Consider the following 11475-nt stretch of genomic DNA (forward strand, 5'->3'; position numbering starts at 1 on the left):
TAGTAAACTGACATGGCACTGGTCAGCATGTATTTTGGAGAGGTGCTTTTCCTCTTCCCTCTTTCAGCTACTCTCAATCTGGTCCGGAGTCCAAGTCCTGCCTCCTACCTCATTGGCAGTGGTGTGCTGGTAATTATTTTACAACTGGTTAAGAAAGAAACTCTGATTTGTAAAAGTTGCCAATTTCTGCAGTGTAAATAACTTTTATCATTGCTGAACTCACACATTGCTGGTGGCAGCATAAATTGTTAAAACCTCTTTATAAAACCATGTGATACTATCTACTAAAGGTGAAGATATGCATATGCCAGGAGACAGTAACTGCACTCCAAGATGTACAGTATTTCTCAGCTTAACTGGACATCCTGAATCACCCCAGGCATGAATCCAATTCTGTTGGGAGAGTTACTGGCCATGCATTCTTTTCCTACTTAAATCACCTTAGTCTACTCCAAAAGATACATATTATTTAAAACTGAAAAGCTAAAATGGATAAATTATTATATATTCATGCAATGGAATAGTATACCACAATGGAAATGAGCATGCTGCTACTATACATAACAGCACAGATAAACCTTATAGATTGAAAACAATACATAGGCCGGGTGCGGTGGCTCACGCCTGTAATTCCAACACTTTGAGAGGCCAAGGCGGGTGGATTGCTTGAGTCCAGGAGTTAAAGACCAGCCTGGACCACACGGTGAAACCCCATCCCTACAAACAATACAAAAATTAGCCAGGCATGGTGGCACATGCCTGTAGTCCCAGCTATTCAGGAGGCTGAGCTCAGAGGATTGCTTGACCCTGGGAAGCAGAGGTTGCAGTGAGCTGAGATCGTGCTACTGCACTCCAGCCTGGGTGACAGAGTGAGACCTTCTCTCAAAAAGAAAAGAATATATACCGTCTAATTCTAACTATATGAAGTTCAAAAACAGGCAAAACTCTTCTCTGTGGTTAGAAGTTAAGCTAGTGGTCACCTCGGGGAGGGCAGACGGCTGGGATTGGGAGGTAGCACAAGAGAGGCATCTTTACTGGATGGTTATTATTATGGACTAAATGTTGTGTGCCCCCCAAATTCATGCATTGAGTCCCTAATCCCAAATGTGATGGGATTAGGAGATGGGGTCGATGGGAAGAAATTAGGTTTAGATGCGGTGATGAGGGTAGGGTCCTCATAATGGGATTAGTGCCCTTATAAGAAGAGACCAGAAAGCTTGCTCATGCCCTCTCTACACCGTGAAGACACAGTGAGAAGGCAGTCATCTACAAGCCAGGAAGAGAGCCCTCACCAGAACCCAGCCCCGCCTGCACCTTGATCCTGGACTCCCCAGCCTCCAGAATTGTGAGAAATAAATGTCTGTTGTTTAAGCCACCCAGTCTATGGCATTTTGCTATAGCAGCCCCAGCAGACTAAGACAGTTATGTTTACACAGATGTGTTCACGTTGTGGTGACGCATTAAGCTATATGCTTATGATTAATGCATTTTTCTGCACGAATGATTTACTTCAATAAAAAGCTTATTAAACCCAATGCACTGTGTGCACACACAAAAACAAAGAAAACTAATCATTATCAGAATAAATCAACTTTGCAACACCTCTAATTTGTAGATAAATCTTACTGCGTTCAAAAATTAAACAAATTACACTGTGGCCAATCAAACACACAGAAAATTTCACCAAGAGAAACTTAGGTTAATAATAAAACAATTTATGTATGTATTTAGGAGGACCCATCCAAACATAAAGAATATTTTCTAAAGCCCCAAATATTCATTTGTAACCAACTAGCTTAAAATCCAGTCATATCAAAGAAAGTCTCCAGCTCAAAACACAAAAAGAGTGCAGTACCTTCTCCAAAGAAGAAAAACACACATTTTAAGACAAAAATACTCACCATTAAGCAGAAACCTCTGACTCATCTGTTCTTATCTTCCTTCCCATAAAGCCCTTTTATTTCCCCACTCTGACAAAAGCGTCCTTTTAGCTCACTGTGGGTAGGAAGTCTCATGGTCTTCGGTCTGCTCTGAGTGAATGAAGGGGATCAGTGGAATCAGTATTTCCCAACTTAACTGGACATCCTGAATCACCCCAGGCACGAATCCAGTTCTGTTGGGAGAGTTACTGGCTATGCGTTCTTTTCCTACTTAAGTCACCTTAGTCTACTCTAAAAGAATCGGAAAGTTCCTACCTCCAAGCTTCGGTTTTCTCACATTTTTTCATCTCTCTGGGCCATTGCCATTAGCTACTCCCACATTTTGCCTCTGTAACCGTTTCCTTGACTTCTGCATGGTGAAGTTAGGAGAAGCCACACAGCCTCCAATACATACGTGCGCGCACGTGCACACACACACACACACACATACACACACACACACACACACACACACACATTGTTCTCTTATGGGCCCACTTTCCAAACACTCTGGATGCCAATCTTCCCTTTTTCGGATTCAGCCCACCTTTATCGGCCACATCCAGTAAATAATACCATGTAAATTCACAAAGCGTCCACTAGAGGACACTACAATCCTACTTCTAATGTCAAAGTGTTGCAGTATGGCGTCTGCAGACTCCCAAGGGAATCTTCCTCCTCCCTATCTAAGCTACCCATGTGTTTCTATCTAATTATTCCTTGTACCAGGCACCTAAGAAGGAAATAGGTGATATAAACAAGGAAGGAAGTAGCACCCCGACTCGTGCCCTTATTCTCAAATCCTTGGTCCCAGGGCAGGATGCTCTCACGATCTAAGCATTCTTTCCCTCAAGATGGATGTGACTGATGGCAGATGGGCTACTAGTGATGTTGATGTCACTGTGCCGGGTCCCCAGCAATGCTCCATGGGAAGCCAAGGGTTGAGCTGGGCCTCAGATCATCAACTAAACCTCAAGCATTTATCAACCATGGCAGCCCCATCTCATGACCAGGCTGGAGCCTGTCTGGACCTGGTTCTTCTGGTTCCCACCATCTGTCCTCCTCCTCCCTCCCTACCACACCACCATTTACTCCAGGACCAGTGCTTACGGTTCTCTCTCCTCAAGGTCATCAGATCAAAATTCACGACCAACCTCTCATTAGCCCACTCAGAGGAATGGGTGGCTCAATGCTATGAGTACAATTGCTTCATCTTAAACAAAAATGGGCAACCCTTTGCAAAGAAAACATTTCTATGACCAAGGCTTAATGACTAATACAACATTACTTCTTCTTGTACATTTTAAAATAAAAACAAGCATATCTAAACATAATATTTTCTAATCACAGGAGGCAACAACAACAACAAAAGTAAGCACAAATACTTTCAAGGATGTGTTTGTAGCCTAGTATGGAGAATGCTTTTTTTTTTTTTGAGACTGAGTCTTGCTCTGTCGTCTAGGCTGGAGTGCAGTGGCACGATCTCGCTCGGCTCACTGCAACCTCCTTTGCCTCCCTGGTTCAAGTGATTCTCCTGCCTCAGCCTCCTGAGTAGCTGGGATTACAGGTGTACACCACCACAGGTAGCTAATTTTTGTATTTTGAGTAGAGAGCAGGTTTCACCATATTGACCAAGCTGGTCTCAAACTTCTGACCTCAAGTGATGCACCTGCCTCTCAGCCTCCCAAAGTGCTGGGATTACAGGCGTGAGCCACTGTACCCAGCTAAGAATGCATATTTTTAAGCCAGACTGCCTCAGATCAGATTCTAGATTTGCTATTTACTAGCCACATGGACTTGAACCAGTTACTTAACCTCTGCACATCCATTTCTTGAGCTGTTAAAATGAAGAACATATAGTATCTACTTCATAGGATTGTTGTGAAGATTAGATGAGTGTGTGTGTGTGTATATATATATATATATATAGTGCTTAGGCTGGGCGTGGTGGACCATGCCTGTAATTGCAGCACTTTGGGAGGCCAAGGAAGAGGACTGCTTGAGCCCAAGAGTTCACAACTAGCCTAGGCAACTCCAGCAGACCCCATCTCTACAAATAAAATTTTTAAAAATTAGCCAGGTGTAGTGGCATGCACCTGTAGTCCCAGCTACTTGCAAGGCTGAGGCAGGAGAATCACTTGAGTCCAGGAGGTCAAGGCTGCAGTGAGCCGTGATTGCCCCCACCACACTCCAGCCTGGGGGACAGAATGAGACTCTGTCTCAAAAAAAAGAGAAAAAGTGCTTAGAACTGGCCTGGTACTAGTAAGTACCCAATGAATATATGTTAGCTATGATTATTATTATTATTATCCTTTACCAAATCTTGTGGATGAATTCTTTATACACAGGCTGACATCTGTTTTATTTTTCTTATGTTCCATGATAAGCTCATCCTAAATAGAATATTAAGAAATATTAAGAAAACATCTACATACACCAAGACTGGGTGACAATGATTGTGTTAGGAGGGTCTGGAGGGCACAGATCTGACACATTACCTAGTGATGACATTGGGTTATGTGCAGTTTAGTTATGTGTGATTCTGTGTTGCTGATGGCGGTGTCTAGAGAACATTGGATGCAAATGACCGTGAGAGGGACACATTGTGGATGAAAATGGGCTCAAGGCTAAACTGGGGTCAAATAGTTTGGGGATAACACTGGGTTGTGTGTGAAAGTATGTTGAGAAAGCATTTGAGTGAAATAGTGTTGTGGGTAAGACCAGGCCTGGATAAAACAAAGTTTTTGTGACAATGGTGTTGGGCAGTGGGTGCTGGCAACTGTTTAGCTATTGTCTCTTCAAGAAAAATAAGACATTGATTTGCAACGTTTCCAAATTCCAGAGTATAAATAGTCCCATCATGGTGATGTCAAGCCCCCAACGTGACGTCATGATGATCCACCTAAGAAGGTTCAAAGATAAAGGAGAAGAGAGTCTGGAATTGAGTTTTGAACACTCCAACATTTCCAGGCTTGGCAGAAGAGAAGTCAGCAAAGGAGACAGAAGGTGCTGCCAGGGGAGGAAGAGGAGAATCGGCAGTGTGCTGTCAAAAGTGCTAGGAAAGAGGGCTTCAGGCGGAGGAGGAAGTGTCGAGAAAGTTGAATGTTTCTGAGAGGTTGATAGATTAGCTCCCAGGGCAGTCCCGCAGCACAAGGTCACCTGTAATCCTCCTGGATCAGAAGCTGTGCCAACCCAGGTGCACCCACGACCCTTGCATAGCAGCATCTGTCATCCTGGTTACTCAACTGCCTTCTGTCCTTCTGGTAAGAACATCCCGCCCCTGTGGAAAACAGCCTGTCCTTCCTCCAGGCAAGTGGCTCCGATCTCAATCATGGCACCTCGAGAAACTACGGGTGATCATGGCCAAGCTCAGCCAAGCAGAGCCATTCTTCGGGATTTATAAGGACAGTGCTACATCAAAACGGGGAAACACTGCTCTCTTTTCTTCTGATACCATTAAACTGACATGATATCAGACTGAAGTGGCCTTTGGCAATGGAAAAAGCCTGTCTGAAGTAGAAGCTGAAATGAGAAAGGGGAACCTGGATGTGTCCCTCCATCCGGGTCTACTCTTGTTTTCTCCAGCTCTGAACCAATAAACAGCACTGGCATTTTGAACACTTTACAAGTATTGGCTCAGTAATCCCAACAACCTTAGATGGGTATTTTCCAGGTACCCCATGTTAGAGATGAGGAAATTTGCCCATGGCTGCAGAGTGCAGGAGCTGAGATTTCACCCTAGGTAGTTGGCTTCAGAGTCTACAGTTCATTAGGCCAGATTATTCTTTGTTGTTGGGGAGTTTCCAGTGCATTGTGGGATAGTGAACAGCATCCCTGGCCTCTGCCCCCCTAGATGCTATTGGCACCCCTGTCTTCAGGTGTTACAATTAAAAATGCCTCCAGACACAGCCACGCATTCCAGGGTGGGTGGAAAGCCACTGCTACTGTTCTGCCGCCTTCCGGTTCTTTTCGAATTGCTGTCACTGAGTCACCCAGATGACTCCGCATTCGCCACAGCTCAGGCTCACCTAATCTGTGTGTCAACTACAAATAACCCTATGTCCCTCAAACCCTGAGTCACCCCCAATGCATTGCCATCTGGACCCTTTGTTATCTAAAACCCCACGCCAGCTACAAATCTGTGTCCCCAAGACTTTCTGTCAACCACAGTCCGGTCATTGAGACTCGTGTGACCCATTACCCAGTGGTGTCCCTGCCTTCTGCCAACAACCACAGCTTCCCAGAGTCAGGGTCACAGAGCTGTTCACAGGACAGAGGGCATATATGGAGAGAGGGATAGAAGGAAACACAGGTGCACATATTCAAAGGCAGGAAGAGCCAGAGAAACCCACAAAAGCAGAAATACACAGAGAACAGGCCACAGCTGGTTACCCAGAATGGGTCACTGGCACCTACCAAGGCCTCTGGCAGAGCCCAGTGCCTTTAGCCCCTCCCCCACCTCTGGATTAGCCCTGGGGGCAGGAAGGAAAGCTAGGTTCTGAGGGTAAGGAGCTTAGACCCAACGTGACAGCTAATCACCCACATAAAGCCTCTGTCTAGGTCACAAAGCCCTGAGTGGCCTCGCCCCCGCCACACTGTAGTCGCTCCTCCCTCCACGGACTCAGGTGGACACCCCACCCTCAGTATCTCACCAAGCCCACACCCAGGTGGGCAGAGGGAAGAGTTCAGACCGTCTCCACTCCCTCTCGCTCTCCTGCTAGAATGCACGAGGAGGGTGTTGGTAGGGGCTAGGGGCCCAAGGACAGAGAGCTTGGGTTTCCCAATAGATCAGCCCAGGAAGGATCTGGCTGAGACCAGAGAAATGCTTTTTCCTGAATCAAGAGACCTGCTAGGAGCAACAGCCCCTCCTCTCTGGACACTGTGATCTGCAGGGCCCTGAGGGTTAGCAGGAGGAGACAGTCAACCTGTTTTGGGGCAATAAAAGGCTGTGAAGGAGCCCCACACCTCTCCCAAGCTGGCCTGGCATGGTTGCCATGGGGATGCCCCAGTTGCTCCAGAGGTGGCTTCTGGTCCCGGAAGCGGGGATGGCAGAGACAGCCAATCCTCACACCGAGGTGGGTGGGGGTGAAAGGTCAGTGCTGCCTGGGAACATTCCCGACCATAGCTAGGGGCTGACAGCCCAGAGTTCTCCCCCATGCCTGCTTCTCCCAGCTCACACCCCTATCTCCACCACTCCCTTCCCCTCCAGCTCCCATTTCCTCTGCTGCTCCCTCTAAAGGGATGGTCTCAGAGTCTGACTCTGCTGCTAGTTAAGTGGCTCAAGCGTGGGGTTCTGGTGTCAGGGCTGACCAGCAGGTCAGATGTGTAGACAGGTGAAGAGCTCATGCATGTTGCCTCAAGTAAGGGCTCAGGGAGGTTCCAGTGAGGAAAATGGGTATGAAGACTCAGTATTAAGGTTCTGGGAAAAAATCAGGCAAGACAGCAGTGTAAGGGTTCACGTTTGGGGCACACATGCCCTGAACACAGCACGGGGCTTCAGGGGACTCAGGTGTAAGGGCTCAATGTGAGGGCTCAGCTGGGGCTCAGTTTTAAGGGTGTGGGATCTGTGCTGGTGTGGTAATTTGTTACTAATCCTTTAGTTGTAATTTGTTACTAAGAACAATTGTTAAAGTACTAAACTTTAGATGAACAACTTTTTAAATGTATAAATTTAAAGGAATTTAAACTCACCTTTAATTTTTATCTATACATTAAAGAGGATTTAAGATCAGTTACATTCCTACAGGTTTCCCCTAATCTCTCTGAGGTTGGGTTTTCTTATCTATAAAATGGGAATAATAACAGTATCTAGCTCACAGGGTCATTGTGAGGATTAAATGAGAAAATGAATGTAAAGTTCTTAACACAGAAAGTGCGCAAAAATAATACCATTTTTACAAATGTGCTTAGAGGGCCAGGCACAGTGGCTCACACCTGTAATCCCAGTACTTTGGGAAGCCGAGGTGGGTGGATCACTTGAGTCTAGGAGTTCGAGACCAGCCTGGGCAACACAGTGAGACCCCTGTCTCTCCAAAATAAAACAAAAAACAGTTCATTTTTAGCACCTGCCAGTCATGGTGGCACGTGCTACTCAGGAGGCTGAGGTGGGAGGATCACTTGAATCTGGGTGGTCGGGGCAGCAGTGAGCTGTGATCACACCACTGCACTCCAGCCTGGGTGACAGAGCAAGACCATCTCTAAATAAATAAATAAATAAATAAATAGTGTACTTGGAAATGGAAGAGAGAGAATTAAGCAAGATCACCAGAAATTGCTTCAAACCCATGGCGGGCCAGCTGGTGTCACATGTCCTGGAGGCAGTAACTACGAAGGGATCTGTTTTTCTCCCTCATCGAGGGAGAAAACCAGGGGCCGCGTGGGCAGAAGGTGACAACACGCACCTTCCACGAGGGAGAGAGATGCTGCCAACCACGCTGGGAACATGCTAAAAATCAGTAGCTCATATGCACTGTAATGTAGCGGTATAATAAACTTATTCTTTAATAGTACATTAATATGAACAAAGGCTTAGGGCAAAAAATTTCAAGTTTTTTTTTTTCTTTTTGAGACAGAGTCTCAAAAAAATTGAGGTTCTTAATTAAAAAATTGGGTTCTTAATTCGGTTCTTAATTAAAAAATTAAGAACCCAAAGAGTTTTTAAGTGGTTTTATCTCATGATCTTCAATGTATTCAAAATTAAAACTGAAAGTTAAAATATATATTAATTCAAAATAACAATATTTTTATTATATTTTAACTGAAAATATACCTATGAAAGACAGCTGTATATTTTCTTTTTTTGAGACCCAGTTTTGCTCTTGTCACCCAGGCTGGAGTACAATGGCACAATCTCGGCTCACTGCAACTTCCGCCTCCTGGGTTCAAGCGATTCTCCTATCTCAGCCTCCTGAGTAGCTGGGATTACAGGTGCCCGCCACCATGCCTGGCTAATTTTTGCATTTTTAGTAGAGACAGGGTTTCACCATGTTGGCCAGGCTGGTCTAGAACTCCTGATCTCAGGTGATGCACCCGTCTCTACCTCCCAAAGTGCTGGAATTACAGGCGTGAGACACTACGCCCAGCCAGATAGCTGTATATTTTCTAAAACAAAAATGTTAGTGAGAACAGTGGCAACGTTTTACACTTTTGCAAATCTCTTTACTGTCTGGCTTGTAGAAGACAGCTAGATTCTCAACTGCTTCTGCATTCAATCTGTTGCAATGGGTTGCTGTGGTTAAAATATGTAATGAAAACTGAGTTTCATAATGTATGTAGTTGGGAAAGAGAGAAGTATTTTAATAGCCTTTTCAGTAAATTCTTCTTTCTTCCATACCAAAACTCGAGGTGGTAGTTTCTTAAAGGTTAGTTACTACGTGGACGTTTCATACTCTGTTAACGTTACACTCCACTGGTCTGCCTTGCACTTTGAATAGATCTTTTACTCATGCATGATTTTGTAACATCATGTATTGATCATTTGGAAAATATTGGTTCACCGAGTTATGCAGATCTCCCAAATGTTGACACATTTCATTATACAATATTTTTTAAAGAGCACACTCATTAATGCTATCACTGGTCTCATTAGAATTGAAAGCTTTCAAACTCACTGTAAGTAGATATAAGTTTTCCAAATCCTAATTTTCACTTGAAAATGCTAATGTTTTCATTGGCAACAAACACTAATTTTTTTTTCCTTGAATTGATAGGCTCACTTGATTCACTTTTGAGAAAAAGTATGCCAAAGACCCAAGTCGGATAACTATAGTTTGTCATTTGTTCTTTTAAGTAAAACTGGTGTTTGGTGCATTCAGTTCACAATTCAATTGCGTAAGTGCTTTTCCTTGAGATAAGCATACTTCCCATTTTGTCACACAAAATATTTCAAAGACATATATTCAAGGGTTAAGACTTAATAAAGTTAATAATGTTAATGCTTCTTTTAGACAATATACAACAATCAATACAGTGTGGTATTGGCATAAAGACATATAGATCAAAAGATGCTCAGTATCTTTTATTTATTTTATTTTTTTTGAGACAGAGTTTCACTCTTTTTGTCCAGGTTGGAGTGCAATGGCTCAATCTCAGCTCACTGCAATTTCCGCCTCCCAGGTTCAAGCAATTCTCCTACCTCAGCCTCCCGAGTAGCTGGGATTACAGGCGTGCGCCACCATGCCCAGCTAATTTTGTATTTTTAGTAGATATGGGGTTTCTCCATGTTGGTCAGGCTGGTCTCAAACTCCCGAGCTCAGGTGATCCACCTGTCTCAGCCTCCCAAAGTGCTGGGATTACAGGCGTGAGCTACCGCGCCTGGCCGATGCTCAGTATCTTACAAGCATGAATCCAAAATAGATGTGTACATATATGGTCCACTGATTTCTTTTTGCATTTTTTTGTAGAGATGGAGTCTTGCCATGTTGCCCAGGCTGGTCTCAAACTACTGGCCCCAAGTGATCCTCCCGCCTCAGCCCCTCATAGTGTGGGGATTACAGGCATGAGCCACCACCTCCATCTTCATGATCCATTGACTTTTGACAAAGATCACAGGTTAATTCAATAGAAAAAGGACAGTATTTTCAACAAATAGTGCTGGAAAAATTGGAAATCCATAATCAAAACAAAAACAAAGACAAATAAAGCTCAACTCCTTCCTTTGCACAATTTAATAAAGCAAAATGGATCATAGAACTAAAGTAATAGCTACAGTTATAAAACTTCTAGACAAAAACATAGGGGGAAATCTTTGAGGGCCCTGAGTTGGGTAAATATTTTCTTAGATAGGACTCAAAATGTACAAACTATAAAAGAAAAAATAATTGATTTTTATCAAAATGAAAAACATATTCTTTGAAAGACACTGTTAAGAAAATAAAAAGATAAGAAACAGACTGTGAAAATATTTGTGCTCTTACAACTCAGTGACAATAACGCAAACTTGTTTTTAAAATGGTCAAAAAGGCCAGGCGTGGTGATTCATGCCTACAATCCCAGCACTTTGGGAGGTGGGAGGATCGCTTGAGCCCAGGAGTTCAAGACCTGCCTGGATAACATAGTGAGACCTTGTCTCTATAAAAAATTAACAAATTAGCCAGGCATGGTGGTGTAGGCCTGTAGTCCCAACTACTCAGGAGGCTAAGATGGGAGGATGGCTTGAACCCAGGAGGTCGAGGCTGCAGTGAGCCTCATGCCACTGCACTCCATCCTGAAGGACAGAGTGAGACCCTGTCTCAAAAAGAATTTTAATTAAAAAAAATAGTCAAAAGATTTGAATGAATACTTCACTAGGGAAGATATATGAATGGCAAAAAGTCCATGAAAAGATGCTCAAATCATTAATCATCAGGAAATTGCATATTAAAACCACAATAAGATGCCACAGTACACTTATTACCATTGCTAAAGTTTAAAAGGTTGATAATGCCAAATGTTGGTGAGAATGTAGAGCAACTAGAAGTCTCAAAATTGGTGATCAGAATGCAAAATAGTACAGCCACTTTGGGAAACTGGAAATTTCTTATAAAAGTACCTGTCATATGCTCCAACAATCCCACTC

At 43.8% G+C, this 11475-nt stretch overlaps 3 long non-coding RNA genes across 4 annotated transcripts in view; 1 reads left to right on the forward strand and 2 right to left on the reverse strand.

The window, feature by feature from the left end:
• LOC129047385 (uncharacterized) overlaps positions 1 to 2857 on the reverse strand; it is a 29779-nt gene extending 26922 nt beyond the window's left edge. Inside the window, exon 1 of one of the 2 annotated variants that reach the window (XR_008515318.2) lies at positions 1902 to 2857. This is a non-coding gene — a long non-coding RNA (uncharacterized LOC129047385). The remainder of the gene's footprint in view (positions 1 to 1901) is intronic. The other variant, XR_656961.4, reaches the window with a different exon arrangement.
• A 1049-nt stretch (positions 2858 to 3906) lies between these two features.
• Positions 3907 to 6553, reverse strand: LOC134759580 (uncharacterized). The gene is made up of 3 exons (XR_010135962.1): positions 6336 to 6553; positions 5079 to 5199; positions 3907 to 4312 (listed from the first exon to the last, which is right to left on the reverse strand). It is a non-coding gene; the product is annotated as an uncharacterized LOC134759580 (long non-coding RNA).
• On the forward strand, positions 6438 to 10615 carry LOC129051236 (uncharacterized). Its single transcript, XR_008515320.1, has 2 exons — positions 6438 to 6994; positions 10322 to 10615. It is a non-coding gene; the product is annotated as an uncharacterized LOC129051236 (long non-coding RNA).
• Positions 10616 to 11475: the final 860 nt, after the last annotated feature.

The sequence above is a fragment of the Pongo abelii genome, chromosome 1, assembly GCF_028885655.2.
Source record: "Pongo abelii isolate AG06213 chromosome 1, NHGRI_mPonAbe1-v2.0_pri, whole genome shotgun sequence".
Lineage (NCBI taxonomy): Eukaryota > Metazoa > Chordata > Mammalia > Primates > Hominidae > Pongo > Pongo abelii.